At 39.7% G+C, this 12,549-nt stretch overlaps 1 protein-coding gene across 1 annotated transcript in view; it reads right to left on the bottom strand.

The window, feature by feature from the left end:
- The window catches only part of HAPLN1 (hyaluronan and proteoglycan link protein 1), a 64,140-nt gene extending 51,936 nt beyond the window's left edge, over positions 1–12,204 (bottom strand). The window contains exon 1 of the mRNA XM_057386877.1: positions 11,992–12,204. The gene's annotated coding sequence lies outside the window, so the exon portion shown is untranslated. The remainder of the gene's footprint in view (positions 1–11,991) is intronic.
- Positions 12,205–12,549: the final 345 nt, after the last annotated feature.

Here is a 12,549-nt window from a genome sequence, read left to right as displayed (position 1 = left end):
TGCCACTTCCCATCTCTGTCATGGTATTTAAGATATAGGAWTGAAAAGTGATTTGCAAGGACTATGACTTATTTTTATGGCTCAGAATGAAACCTTCTGAGGATGGGGAGCCCAGTGTTTGCTGGAGGAACCTTCAGTCCTCTGCCCAGAAGAGCATTTCTCAGAGAAGCCCAGAAATTCAATTTGTTTCAAAACCTCAAAATACGAGGTCAGAAATGTAGCAATTGCTGTTTAAATACAACAGAATTAATGCCTTTAAGGGTAATTTTTTTTTCAGCTGTATGTCCAAATTCATTTTACCTTTCTTGAAACCCCAAGAAATCTCCTCTCCCACATGCTAAAATCTCGAACATCCTGAATTATCTAAAATCTGCAGAACTTCTCATGCAACAAATAAAGGTGAACTTTACTTTGTGATGTCTTTATCAAGCACACACCCACAGAAAAATCAGAGCAAGGGTGGGCAATGCTGGCTGAGAGAATCTCACAACTGAACCCTTCCTTCAGCACAGGGAGGAACAAAACCTTCACAAAAACAGCAATTCATGCAATTTATTCAATCCWAGGAGATGGGACACATTGCAAGATTTATGGACAGGATGGATGATGCTGTTGGCCAGCACAAGAAATAATTTTACCTGCTTTGAATAAAAGTACCTAAAATCCTTCCCACCAYGTCTGTGAACCTATGAATTAGTAAWTTCAGAAGCTGCACWCACTTTAGAAGGAAAATGAAGCCAGAAAATCAAAAGGAACATTAYTGGCCTCTGAGTCAATGAGTCAGAAGATATTAGCATACACAGTCTTTGCTGTAATTATTCAAGATTTTTCAGGCTGCTGTATTAACCTTTAGAAAAGTAAATAGTGGAGAGCTGCATGAGTGTTTTCAACAAAGCACRAGCCAGAACTGCCTCTTTTTGTCTTCTGCAGAAAGAACAATAACCTCATTGCTTAAGGTGTTTTCACCAGATTTTTGTTTGCCTTTGAATTTGTAGACATTTAAATCTTGGTAAAGTAAATGCACAGCATTCACAACATATTTTAGCACAGTGAATAATGGGGGCTCCCTTGCATTCAAAAAGATGTATAAACTTCCATATAAAGTTGCTACGTAACCTTTTTCATTTTAGTTTTAATTTTGGTCACTAAAACATGACATTTGCAAAAATTTATGTAGGTTTTGCTGTTGTTTCTGCATCTTCCCTGTGAAATTTGTTGTGTTTTCTCCTGGAAGCAAGCTGGAAAGTTTCTGAGGCAGATTTTTTTTTCTTTTTTTTTTTTTTTTTTTAAACCTAAATGATTCCCAGTACTCCTAGACAGTCTAGATTCTTTTATTTCACTCCCATTCACTTTCCTGCAGTCTGGAACACAGAGACATGTCTTCTGTATCCGGAAAAATGACTATTTGAAGTACAACCCAAGCTGCTAGCCCAAATCAGTACGAAAATGCTGAGAATGATTCCAATTTCTAAAAGAATTGTTGCTCTGGGCTCAGTGGCTGCGATTCAGTGTCTCACCAAAGCTCACAAATCCTGCTGGAGCCACAAGTTTGGAATAAAAACCAGGGATATGGCACCAGCTGAGCAGTGATTGATAATAGGGACGCAATTTTTGTGTAGTTCCTCTGCAATTCCCTCATTGTGACCTCTCAGCAGACAAACTGCTTAGGTTGCCTACAGGAATTTCTACATTTTCACACCCTCCCTGTGAACAGAGGAGGTTTTTATCACCCCACCTTGATAGGGTGGAGCAATGAAGGACCAAGAGCCTCCAACTTACTCAAAGTCACTCAGGCTCTGAGCAGGGCACCGAAACGAGCAGGAGTAAAATATCCTTAACAGCAAAATGTCCTGACTGCTCAAAAGCAACACATAATTAAAAGGCAACAATTAATATTTGTTTCCAGGTCCCTGAGCCTCAAATTGAYGTTGAGCTAGGTTCTCTGCCAGCACAGCAAGTTCTCTCCTTGGAGCAGCGAGGGGTAAGGACAATAATGATCCCCTGGAAGTCTCTCCATTTATGCACCGAGGAATTATTGCCCCGAGTGACACAGAGATGGATAAAACCACCGAGGTGCTGGGCTGCAATCATCCCAGAAATCCTGCAGCAGCAGCAGGATGATAAAACGTGTCAGGAGGACGGAGCAAACTCTAATTCATAATGGTTCAGTGCCCGTTTGGCCATCCCCTGCCGTGGTTTTTATTTCAGGACGAYAGCAAAGGTCGGATCCGTGGGCTCATCCCTCACTGTCCGAGCRTCCGAGGTCATTTTGGGATGAAGGATGGCCCTTCCAAAGGCTCCTCCAGCGCTGCACCGAGCCCAAAGCACCCACAGAGCTCATCAGTTTAGTGCTGGGGAATTGCATTAAAGGTCAAAGCCAGGGGCAATTAAGGGCTGGGTGACGGGAGATGGAGAACTCAATCAGGGGCTGTAAATGAGCTCTGTGTGCTCTGCTTGCTTTTCTTCTCTATGTTCAGTCAAAAACAGCTCTGAGAAGAATTTTCTGCATTTTACAGCAGTGCCTACCATGCACAGAGGAGCTGAGCCTCCTCCTCACACCCCTCTGCTCCTGTCTGAGGAAAACCAATACTGCAACTTTGACACATTTTGCTCTTTCCCTCTATTTTTGCCCTTTTTTCCCTTGAAAATGCTGCTCAGCTGCAGCTTTGGCATTATTTTATAACACATTCTCCTTTTTTTTTTATTCTTTATTCTCCCCAATTTGCTCCTGCAGCTCACACATTCAAGCTTTCCATTGTAAGCACRGAGGCCAAAAAGATTTTCCAACTGGGAATCAAGACTCTTATCTGATATTACGGCTTCAAAACTGATGACCTAATAAAACAAACCCACAAAATGTTATGAGAATGGGTTTTTTTATGCTTTAGGCCATCTGCCATATTTAAACTTCCATGACAGAGAAATATGAATTAAATTTTCCTTGAGGTAAGCCCACATACATTTCCTGTGTGCTCTGTTGTCAAAGTCTGGAAAGAAAAAGAACTGCCTTTTCCATGATTTCCTAAAATGACTATATGCACCCTAAAAACATGGGAATAAAAAATTATGGCTGTTGACTAGAAGAGTCTTTAATTTGTCCTCTTGCTCATAGTTATTTGCACATTTTAACTGAAYTTGCAATCATTTAATTACAAAAGAAAGGGAATGTTCTTGCTTCTGGTTTTCCTCCAGATAACAAAGAACACCTGATAATAGGATTGGCACTCCATGGCCAACAGAGCCATTCCTCTTAGGTGGCATAAACAGAAATAAAAAAATCAAAATTTATTGAACCAAGACCCTGGATTTCAAATTATTTTGGGCCACAATTTAGGGACTATTCAAATCTGACACAAGAAATGTTCCAGACTGACTATTTGGTGTCAAAGGAACTCCATATTAGGGATCTCCACCTCTTTCCTTCTCTTTGGATGTTTTTCAGGGTGAGCTCTTGCCCTCCACCATGTGGTCACTATTTTTACACTTACATTTGTAAGATTTTGCTTTATTTTTACGTGATTATCTCAATATAAATGAGACAATTGCTATTAATACATATATATAAAAATATATATCTAGATAAGTTTTATAGAAAAGTTTTATGCTTTTTGGTTTTATATAGACATAAAATATATATAGATAATTAAAACCAAAAAGCATAAAACTTGTCAATCATTCAGTGGCAGTTTCTGAAATTTATAATAATAATAAAGAAGATAATAAAGATCATTGTGTGTGGAAGGAGASTTGTTTTTTGACATGATTATTTTGCACACTGCAAGCCACATAAATAAAACAAATTTTCTGAAAAAAGYATTCAGCTGCAACTAAAGGCAGATTTCCCCAGTACAATGTCAGGAAGAGGCTGAAGTCCAAACAAACAAACAAACAAATTACAGTAATTTGGTGACGATGCAAAAATCATCAGATAAAATAACAGAATTTCTATCCATCATCAGATGAAGCAAATATAAGTCACATTTACAATATGAATTCACCGGATCTGTGTCTCCTGGTCTGGAAAAAAATGTCTGTCTTCCCCTGATGTTTAGAGATYTCCCCTAAGTGGGATATTTAACTTCTGCTTGGCAAAGTCCTATTTAAGGGAAGTTATATCGTGATTCTCTGCATAATTTTTGCTGCTTATATGTCATGAAAAACAGTAAATCTGAAGTTTCTATCAGCTTGGTTTGTAAAATGGATCACTCAGCACAGTGATGTTCATGATTGAGGATGCCTCTGCTGTTTCAGGTTTGTAATACACCATTAAAAATAAATCATTTTTTAAATAAGTTTTGTGCACCCAAATGAGTTTTGAAGTCAGATTGGGCTGAACTGTACCTGCCAAGATCTTGTATTTGAATGTCTTTGTTGAAGAACAGTCATGAATTCAGCCACAAAGTGTGGGCACTCATTTACTTCTTTAAATGTTGTTAAATATTTTTCTGCTTGTTTAGACACCAAAGTATCTTTGTAGGTTGTTCTATTGGCGTCCCACTTCACCACTTTCTGGGTTGTTTTTTAAACATGAATTTTTTTTTTCTCCAGCCAGGTAAAACCATTTCAATTTCAAAGCACAGCTACCAAAACCATTCAGCCTCTCCCTATTTTGCATTTTCTAAAAACTGAGGWTTTTATTTTCTAATCCCTTATCCARGTCACAAATGCAAACCTTGAAGAGCACCAATGCTGACAAGCCCTGGAAAAACCCCGTCTGAAATGTTCTTCTGTTGCCACAGCGAGCTGTTTATTTCCTAACCAGTTTTGAAAAACATGCCACACTRGTTTTATCAAGAAAATATCTTCCCAGCTTGCTTTTGAAGATGTCAAACCTGCCACTGCWATTCCTCCATCCTGCTGGGGAAACATCTTGCTGGATCTGGAAGTTTTTCCTCATTGTCTGATTTGATCAGAGAGTAACTTGTGTTAAAATGCAGATGGAACCAGTTTTGGGAAAAATGTAATATTTGTGTGCTTCTCTTAGCCTGGTCATGAAGGAAAAGAGATGAAATGTCTGGAAATTGGAAACAGCAACCCATTCACTGGCTGAATTTATTGCATCCAAAACAGCTGAGCTACTGTTCTCTCTACTGGCTTTCACAGCTGGGCAAGATCTAGAAAACACTTGAGAGATCAACATCTCTGATGTTTTTCCTTGGTTCTTGGCTCGCAGAGATGGCCAYGAGGCCCCCACAGCACGTAAAAACAACGTGGTGTGATAAATGTGACCAGGCACAGATCCACAGGTGCCACCAGACTCAGTCCCTGAATTTACAAAGCTTTCAGAATTTGGGTTGCAGAAGAACTTTTAAGATCATCGGGTTCAACCATAGCTTGTTTACAGGGAAAATGAGTTCTGATTAAACCAATCAAAGAATAAATACAGCAAGAAATGGGAAAAACCCAAATAAACCCAAATGAAATGAAATGAAATGAAATGAAATGAAATCAAACCAAACCAAATCAAACCAATCCAACACAAACCAGTCCAAATCAAAGCAAAGCAAAGCAGAGCAAATAAAATCAAATAAATTAAATCAAATCAAATCAAATCAAACCAAATCAAATAAAATTAAACCAAATCAAACCAAACCAACCCAAAATAACCCAAATCAACCCAATCCAACCCAACCCAAACCAAACCAACCCAACAGAACCCAAATCAAATAAACCCAAATCAAAACCCAAAACAATCCGAATCAACCCAACCAAAACCAACTCAAATCAAACCAATCCAACACAAACCAAACCAAACCAAACTAAATCAAACCAAACCAACCCAAATCAACCAATCCAAATCAAACCAACCCAACCCAACCCAAACCAAACTAAATCAAACCAAACCAACCCAACCCAAATCAACCAACCCAAATTAACCAACCCAAATCAAACCAACCCAACCCAACCCAAAAAATCTGTCTTCTCCTTGACTTGCTGATAGAAGCTGAATCATGTTTTGTGCACAAATTTTAGATCTATGTAATCAAAACTATCAGACAAGAAACTTACAAAGACTCAGCAAGACCTGACGTTTTGCTTCAGATGTTTGAAATTCCAGAAACAATTTTTCTGAAAATAACAATGCGCACATAAGTCCTTCAGGTTAAGTGTGACATTAAAATCCCAGACCTTCCTTGCTGCATGTACAGCTATTTTGGGCATAAAAAAGCTGAGCCAATCACCTCAGGCCATAAGCAGCATGATCAGAGAGTGGTGACACCATTATGGTCTGCTGCAGTTGCACCACATTTTCATCGTTGCAATTTCAGTAGAATAACTACCACACCTCCTGTAACATTATTCTTCCTCTGATATGGTTCTTATAAATCTCTTGTTTGGGCCCAGAACACCAATATTTTCACATTTTTTCAATGTGCTTTTCCTATTTTTAGGCAGTATTACTTTTATACAGCTCAGGGGTGGTTTTGCTTTTTGCCTGAAAATTTGTTTATGGAAAAAACACCCAACCAGCCGCCACATAAACACGTTGGAGTGYAACATGTTAATGAATAGGTGGGTAGTTACTCAGTTTTGATTGGAGAGTTTGGGAAGTTWTTTTAGCAATGAAACCTTTTTTTTCCTATATTAATTAATTTCTTCTTCCATAAGTGCAACCCTCAACTCCTCTACTCTTTGCAAACATGCAAAGTTTTGCTCAATGCTATATTGACATTAATATACCTTAAATCTATAAAACTAAACAGATTTGAAGCTTAGGAGTTTTAAGTGATGCTTCCTGATCAGCCATGTGTGATCCTGTGTATGCAAAAAGATGAATAGTTTTATTCTCTGAGGCCCGTTTGATTTTCTGTTGATTTCACTGAGTTCTCGCTGGGAGTAATGTTGCTTATCCATTATTTTTTCTGGATCAGAATCTCACAGAGCAATGGTACAGACACACTCAGACTGCCACTTGGCAGGAAAAGAATTTTGAACATTAAAAAGGATTAATCACAATAAATGTGGGTATTCCTCATGGTTCAGTTCACCAACACTTGTGGATATAATTTAGGGACCAGATGAGTTATCAGGCACCATGAAACAAGCAGTGGAAATTAAATATGACATTAGAAGAAACCCTTAATATACCTGATCTCAAAAACACAGGGCAAAATTATCAAATTAACATATGAGATTGAAAAGGCCCCCCTCCCCAACATTTGTGAAAACACAGAGCAAAATTGAGCAAAATTGATCAAACYCAAATCTGAGTTTTCTCCARGTGACCCCATKGCAGASGATTYGGAACCAGRTCAMCTTTAAGGCCTCTTCCAACCCAAACCATTCCATATTTCCAGCTTTTTCTTTCTTTTTACATGGAAACTCCTGTTTCCAGCCACTTAAGATTTCTGTCAAACGCATTTCCGACCTCACTTGCCTCCCCAGCCCACGTGTTCCTTGCAGACTACACATATTTAAGATAATTAGAAGATATTATTAATGGAAAGATGCCTCAAGGGRGTGTTCTCCTTCCATTAAATGCCAAGATGACGTTTTTTGGAGCGTGACACTTACGTCCACGGACATTCTTCTGGTTTCATGACTTTTTTTTAAATTTTTTTTTTTTTTTGTGCTATGCCAGGCCATTAACGATGCAGAATTTGCCCTGCTACAGCAAGTGGCAGTGACTCTTTGTGCCAGTGGAAAACCTGATCCCAGGGGAGGCTCGATGGCCTCTCAAAGACTCTCATTAAGGAGTTTTGTGTTTCCCTCCTTGAGCAGCCCTTGTGAATCACAGCAGAGCTGAAAAGGGAAGGTAAAAATCACCTAAAAAAGCACAGGGCTGACTCAATTAGCCCATTCCTGGCTTTTAATTAATGAACTTCTGATTAATGGAACATCAGACTGCAGCCATTAACTCAAAATGGTGTTAACAACCTCCCCTGATCATGTTTGGTGTAAGTCTTGGGGAAAAAAATTCCAGGGCAGGCAGTGCAGGCTGCTCCTGTGTGGTTCCTTGGTTTGAGTTTTCAATRTTTGTTTTTGGGGCTGTTGATCATGTTTGAGACACCCACCCCGCTGTCCTGATCTAAGGAAAACGAAAAAACACATTTTCAAAACTGAGAGATTGAGCAGGGCACAGGAATTGTCTGTTCTGCTCTGTGTGAGGTTTSATTTACTGCMCAGTGGTGAAAATCAGTCARGGAGCCTGACTTTGCGTTGTGTTTYAATAWTTCTTTGCTCCAAAAGCCACTGTGGCACTTATTTTGAAAATGTGGGGTCAGAACTGTGGGTTCATCACCTTGTTTGGGGTGATTGCAGTGGGAGATGTGTTGATGGTGACATTTAAAAAAAAAACCTGAGGAAGTAGAAGCCTGTGAGGTGGTCACATGTAATAATTCCCATCATGAAATATGATGGGATATACAATTTTATGTATTTCCCTGCTTAAAACCTTGTCATTGGATGGGATTATTTTTTAGASTTGTGAGAACTGACAGCACCTGAAWACCTACCAYTGAAYAAACAATCCTCTTAATTGTCAAATAAACATTTTTCCTTTCCCCAAAACAGTGACAATGTAAGCTGTGAGTGCATCTCACAGTCTGAGGAAGGTRGAGATAAATGGCAGGTAAAAAATAAAATATGTATGATCTTTTTTTTTCAGCTCTCAGAAACTCAGAAATTATACATATTTTCCATCTATGCTTGTCATAGACAAAATATTCAGGGACAAAACAAAGAAGGGGGTTTACAGAACACATCATATGTAATAAAAAACTTTTGGAAAACTTTGAAACTTTGAAAGTCTGACTGCAGGACACACCTTCTCCTGGCACAATATTTGCACAGAAATTTCTTCACTCTCACTCCAAACTAAGGGTTAAGTTGTGGCTGAAAGGTTCAAAAAGTCTCTGCAAACAGATGTGAGTGGCAAATTATAAACAAAACCTCTGCTGATTTTTATCAGATCTAATAGGCACTCAAAACACGCAGATAACCTCCCCTAAAAATCTAATTAAAAAAAACCAAACAAACGGCTAGCTGGTTTTCTTTTTTTTTTTTTTTTTTTTTTTTTTTTTTTTTTTTTTTGATGGCAAACCCGAATAAAACTGACCACTCGGAGTCAAATTGCACCTGAATGAGTTACAGATGCTGCGAGCCGAAGAAAATTCTGCCAAAAAGATTCGGGAATATCCACCAGGTGGCATCCAGCGACCGCGTTTGGGCCGCCTTATCGCCACAAAACCTCTCATTCATAGGGCAGATAAAGAGCTGCATTATTAATTTATACCACTGCATCCCCTCCACACCTAATATTTGTTTAGCCAGCTGTTTCCTCTAATCCTCCTTAAACACCGCTGATTGAAATCCTAAGTATATTCAGGCTTTTTATTTTTTTTCTCCAATTTTTTTTTTTTTTTTTTTTTTTTTTTTTTTTTTTTTTTTACCCCAAAGAACATTTTGTTACCTACAAGTTACAAGCTCCCTTTTCAATCGCAGGACTGTGTGCTACAGTTCCTAGCAGCGGAGACGGAATGTCTAATACTTCCTCACAAGCAACAGAAGCAGCCTGTCATATGAAAATAACTTTTTTTTTTCCACCCCTCCCTCCCTCCCCACAAAATTTTTCATTTTCATAGAGCTTAAGCAAGGAAACACGCTGTCAGGTTTACAATGAGACAGAAACGCAAGATATTTCGACTTCCAGGAACAGTTTAGGTGCTGCTTCAGTGAAAAAGCAAATGAAAGGCAGAAAACGTTAATTCCAGTTTTCACACTTTAATCCTTGCAGTGAATTGGAAAAGTTTTAATGTATTTAAATGTAAGCAACTGCAAAGGCTCTCTTCACTTGAGGATCTTAAAACACTTTTTAAAGGATGGAAAATCATTGATTCCAGATTTTTTACTGAGGGGCAGGGAGGTTAAGTGACTTTACTAAGTATTGATGACAGTTCTTTTGGGTCCAGGCTGTGACCAGTAGTGGTCAAAAATCTTATTTTTACTCACACATCAGCATAAAATCACAAATCTTGGGGACCTGCAGTAGAAAATAGTCATCTTAACCAATTTTACAAACTGTAAAATAAAGGTGCTCTCCATCACACAACAGAAACCCTCCATCCTTTCCTGAAAACTCTTCTCCCCCTGCCCCAAGACTCTGTACTTATTTAGGGTTCTGTTTTGGGTTTTTTTGGTGTTTTTCCTACTCTCTGCTGGTTGYTCTCTGTCTCTGGGAGGAATTTGAACCCGCTGGGTTTGCAGTGAGAGGATGCTCTGCTGTGAACTGTGCCTGGAGAGGACATGGCTGAGGACAAAATTTATTCAAAATGGGCTTTTTTTTTCCTCTTTCTTAGTGCAATCTGCCCATACATTAAATAATCTTCCCAGGAAGACAGGCTATTTAGGCTTGAAATTTAGAATTTCAGTGAAGACCAGAAGTGCCTTCATTATTACATTGAATTTTTGGGGGGTTTAACTTGTAAAAACTGCTCTCTACACCTTTCCCCCCTACTGCACTTTAACTGTAGGACTTAAAAGCATCACAAATTGGTGGGGTTTTTTTGTTTTCTTTTTTTNTTTTTTTATCCTTTTTTTTTTCCTCCCTGCACACAGCAGGGTGTGCAGGAGTTGGGGTCCCAAATAAATTCACTCAGCACAACTTTGCTCAGCTGGGCTTGACAAGAGCTCTTCTCAGCCACAAAAACCCCAAGGAAACAGAGCTGTCTGTGTGTGGCTTTGCAGACCCCTGGCTCCTTCCTCACTGCTTCTGCCCTTGGTGACACATTTCCCCCAAAATTTATCAGAAAAAAAACCAAAAAACCCACCTGCCTCTGGAGTCTGTGTTTATGGAGAGGGTCTGTATCCATAGCTACACAGCCTCACTTCATCTGTGATTTCAGCTATCACATCACACATAAACCTAACAGAACAACACACATAATCCTAACAGAACAACCCTTTCCAGGTTTCTTTTTTTTCCCCATTTAGGCACTGAAACAGTTTTGAGGTCCATCAATAGAGAATTAATAGAGGGCCATCAGAGAATTATGTTAATCACCTACATGATTCTCTTGAGAACATTGCCAGGCCCCCCAAAATCTCCTGGAAGTGYTGCATCCCCTTCCATGACATCAAGCAGCAACATATATGGCAGCACTTTCTGCCCTGAAAGACCCCAGCAGCAATTAAAGCCTCACTAATTATAGACAAACAGCAATAAAAACCCCCTTAATTCAAACACACAAAAGCTCTCCTTGCTGTCTAAACCTACCCCACAAGGAGCCTGGCCATGAAAAAAGTTTTTTTCCAATGGCACTTTTATATGGGTCTGACCCCAAACCCCAAATAAACAGGCAGTAAAAGGATGCAGCCATCACAGCCCCGGACCCGCTCGTAAAATGCTGAGGCATCCCAAACTGTCTGGGAGAGTGGAGATGGCACAGAAAACCCGTGCCAAGATTTATCCGGGCTTTCCCCGGCTAGAAATAGCCAAAAATGACATCAGTATGTAACATATCACATCTTATCAGAACCCTCTGGCTCCAAACTGTGCATTTCGCTTTCAACCTTGAAATTTTTGCTCAGCCTGACACACTCYTTCCCCTGCACCCCAAAAACCCTTAAAAGCGCCTGAACTAACAGAAAAACACTTTAAAGAGAAAGAGACAAATCTCTGCGAGACGGAGAACCCGCAGGAGGAAGAGAAGGAGCAGGAATTACACGGATTTTTTTTTTTTTTTTTTAATCTTTCCGAGGGGAATCTGCCGCTGCAATGTGATCCCCTCCTTTGGTAACGCTTAAAAAGTCAAAGACGCCGAAGTTTGCCGCTTTCAATCCTCCTCTCACCCTCACCTCCCCCCTCCTCAAGCTGCCAAATTAGAGCGCTCAAAAAAAATCCCTCCAGCACAGGCAGCCCTGCAGCTGATGCCACAGGCATCCCCATCCGCAAAAAAAAAAACCCAAAAAAATAACTTTCCCAACTTTCCCAACTTTCCCAAAAGTTCCAATTTTTTTTTAAAAAAATCCTTTTTTTTTTTTTTTTTTTACCTTTCGCAGAGCTCCCCGGCGAGTTGAGGCGCTCTCAGAACTCTTCAGCAGTTTGAGGAGGAATGCGGACCAAGTTTTTTTGGCGCTCACCTTAAATTCGTCCGCGCCCGGAGCGTCTCTTTGTGGCTCTGGGTGGCAGAGAGGACCTGACTCCGGGGAAGGGAGAGCCACTTTCTCACCGAGAGGAAAAGAAAAGCAACACGTCATGAGTTAAGTACGCCTCCAAGATGTCTTAATTACAGCCCAACGTGCTCCCAATTCGGACCCCAGGAATGAGAGGGGAAAAAAATAAAAACCACACGCGCGGTTTATGCCCGGCGCTCACACGCCCACTCGCACCCACCCCTGGTCCCTGTCCTAGCCCCTCCTAAAAAAAAAGAAAAAAGCCTCTCACAGCTCACAAAAAGTCCTGAGCTAAAAACTACACGAGGCTAAAAAAGAAAAAAAATAAATTAAAAGGAGAGGGAAAAAAAAAAAAAAAAAAACCCGAACAAAAAAACCCCCCCACAAATTAAATTATTCTTACATATAGAGAAAATCTACCCAAAAGATACTGAA

The sequence above is a fragment of the Malurus melanocephalus genome, unplaced genomic scaffold (assembly GCF_030028575.1).
Source record: "Malurus melanocephalus ecotype Western Australia unplaced genomic scaffold, MMel_1.1 scaffold_1085, whole genome shotgun sequence".
Lineage (NCBI taxonomy): Eukaryota > Metazoa > Chordata > Aves > Passeriformes > Maluridae > Malurus > Malurus melanocephalus.
This window is presented reverse-complemented; position numbering and strand designations above follow the sequence as displayed.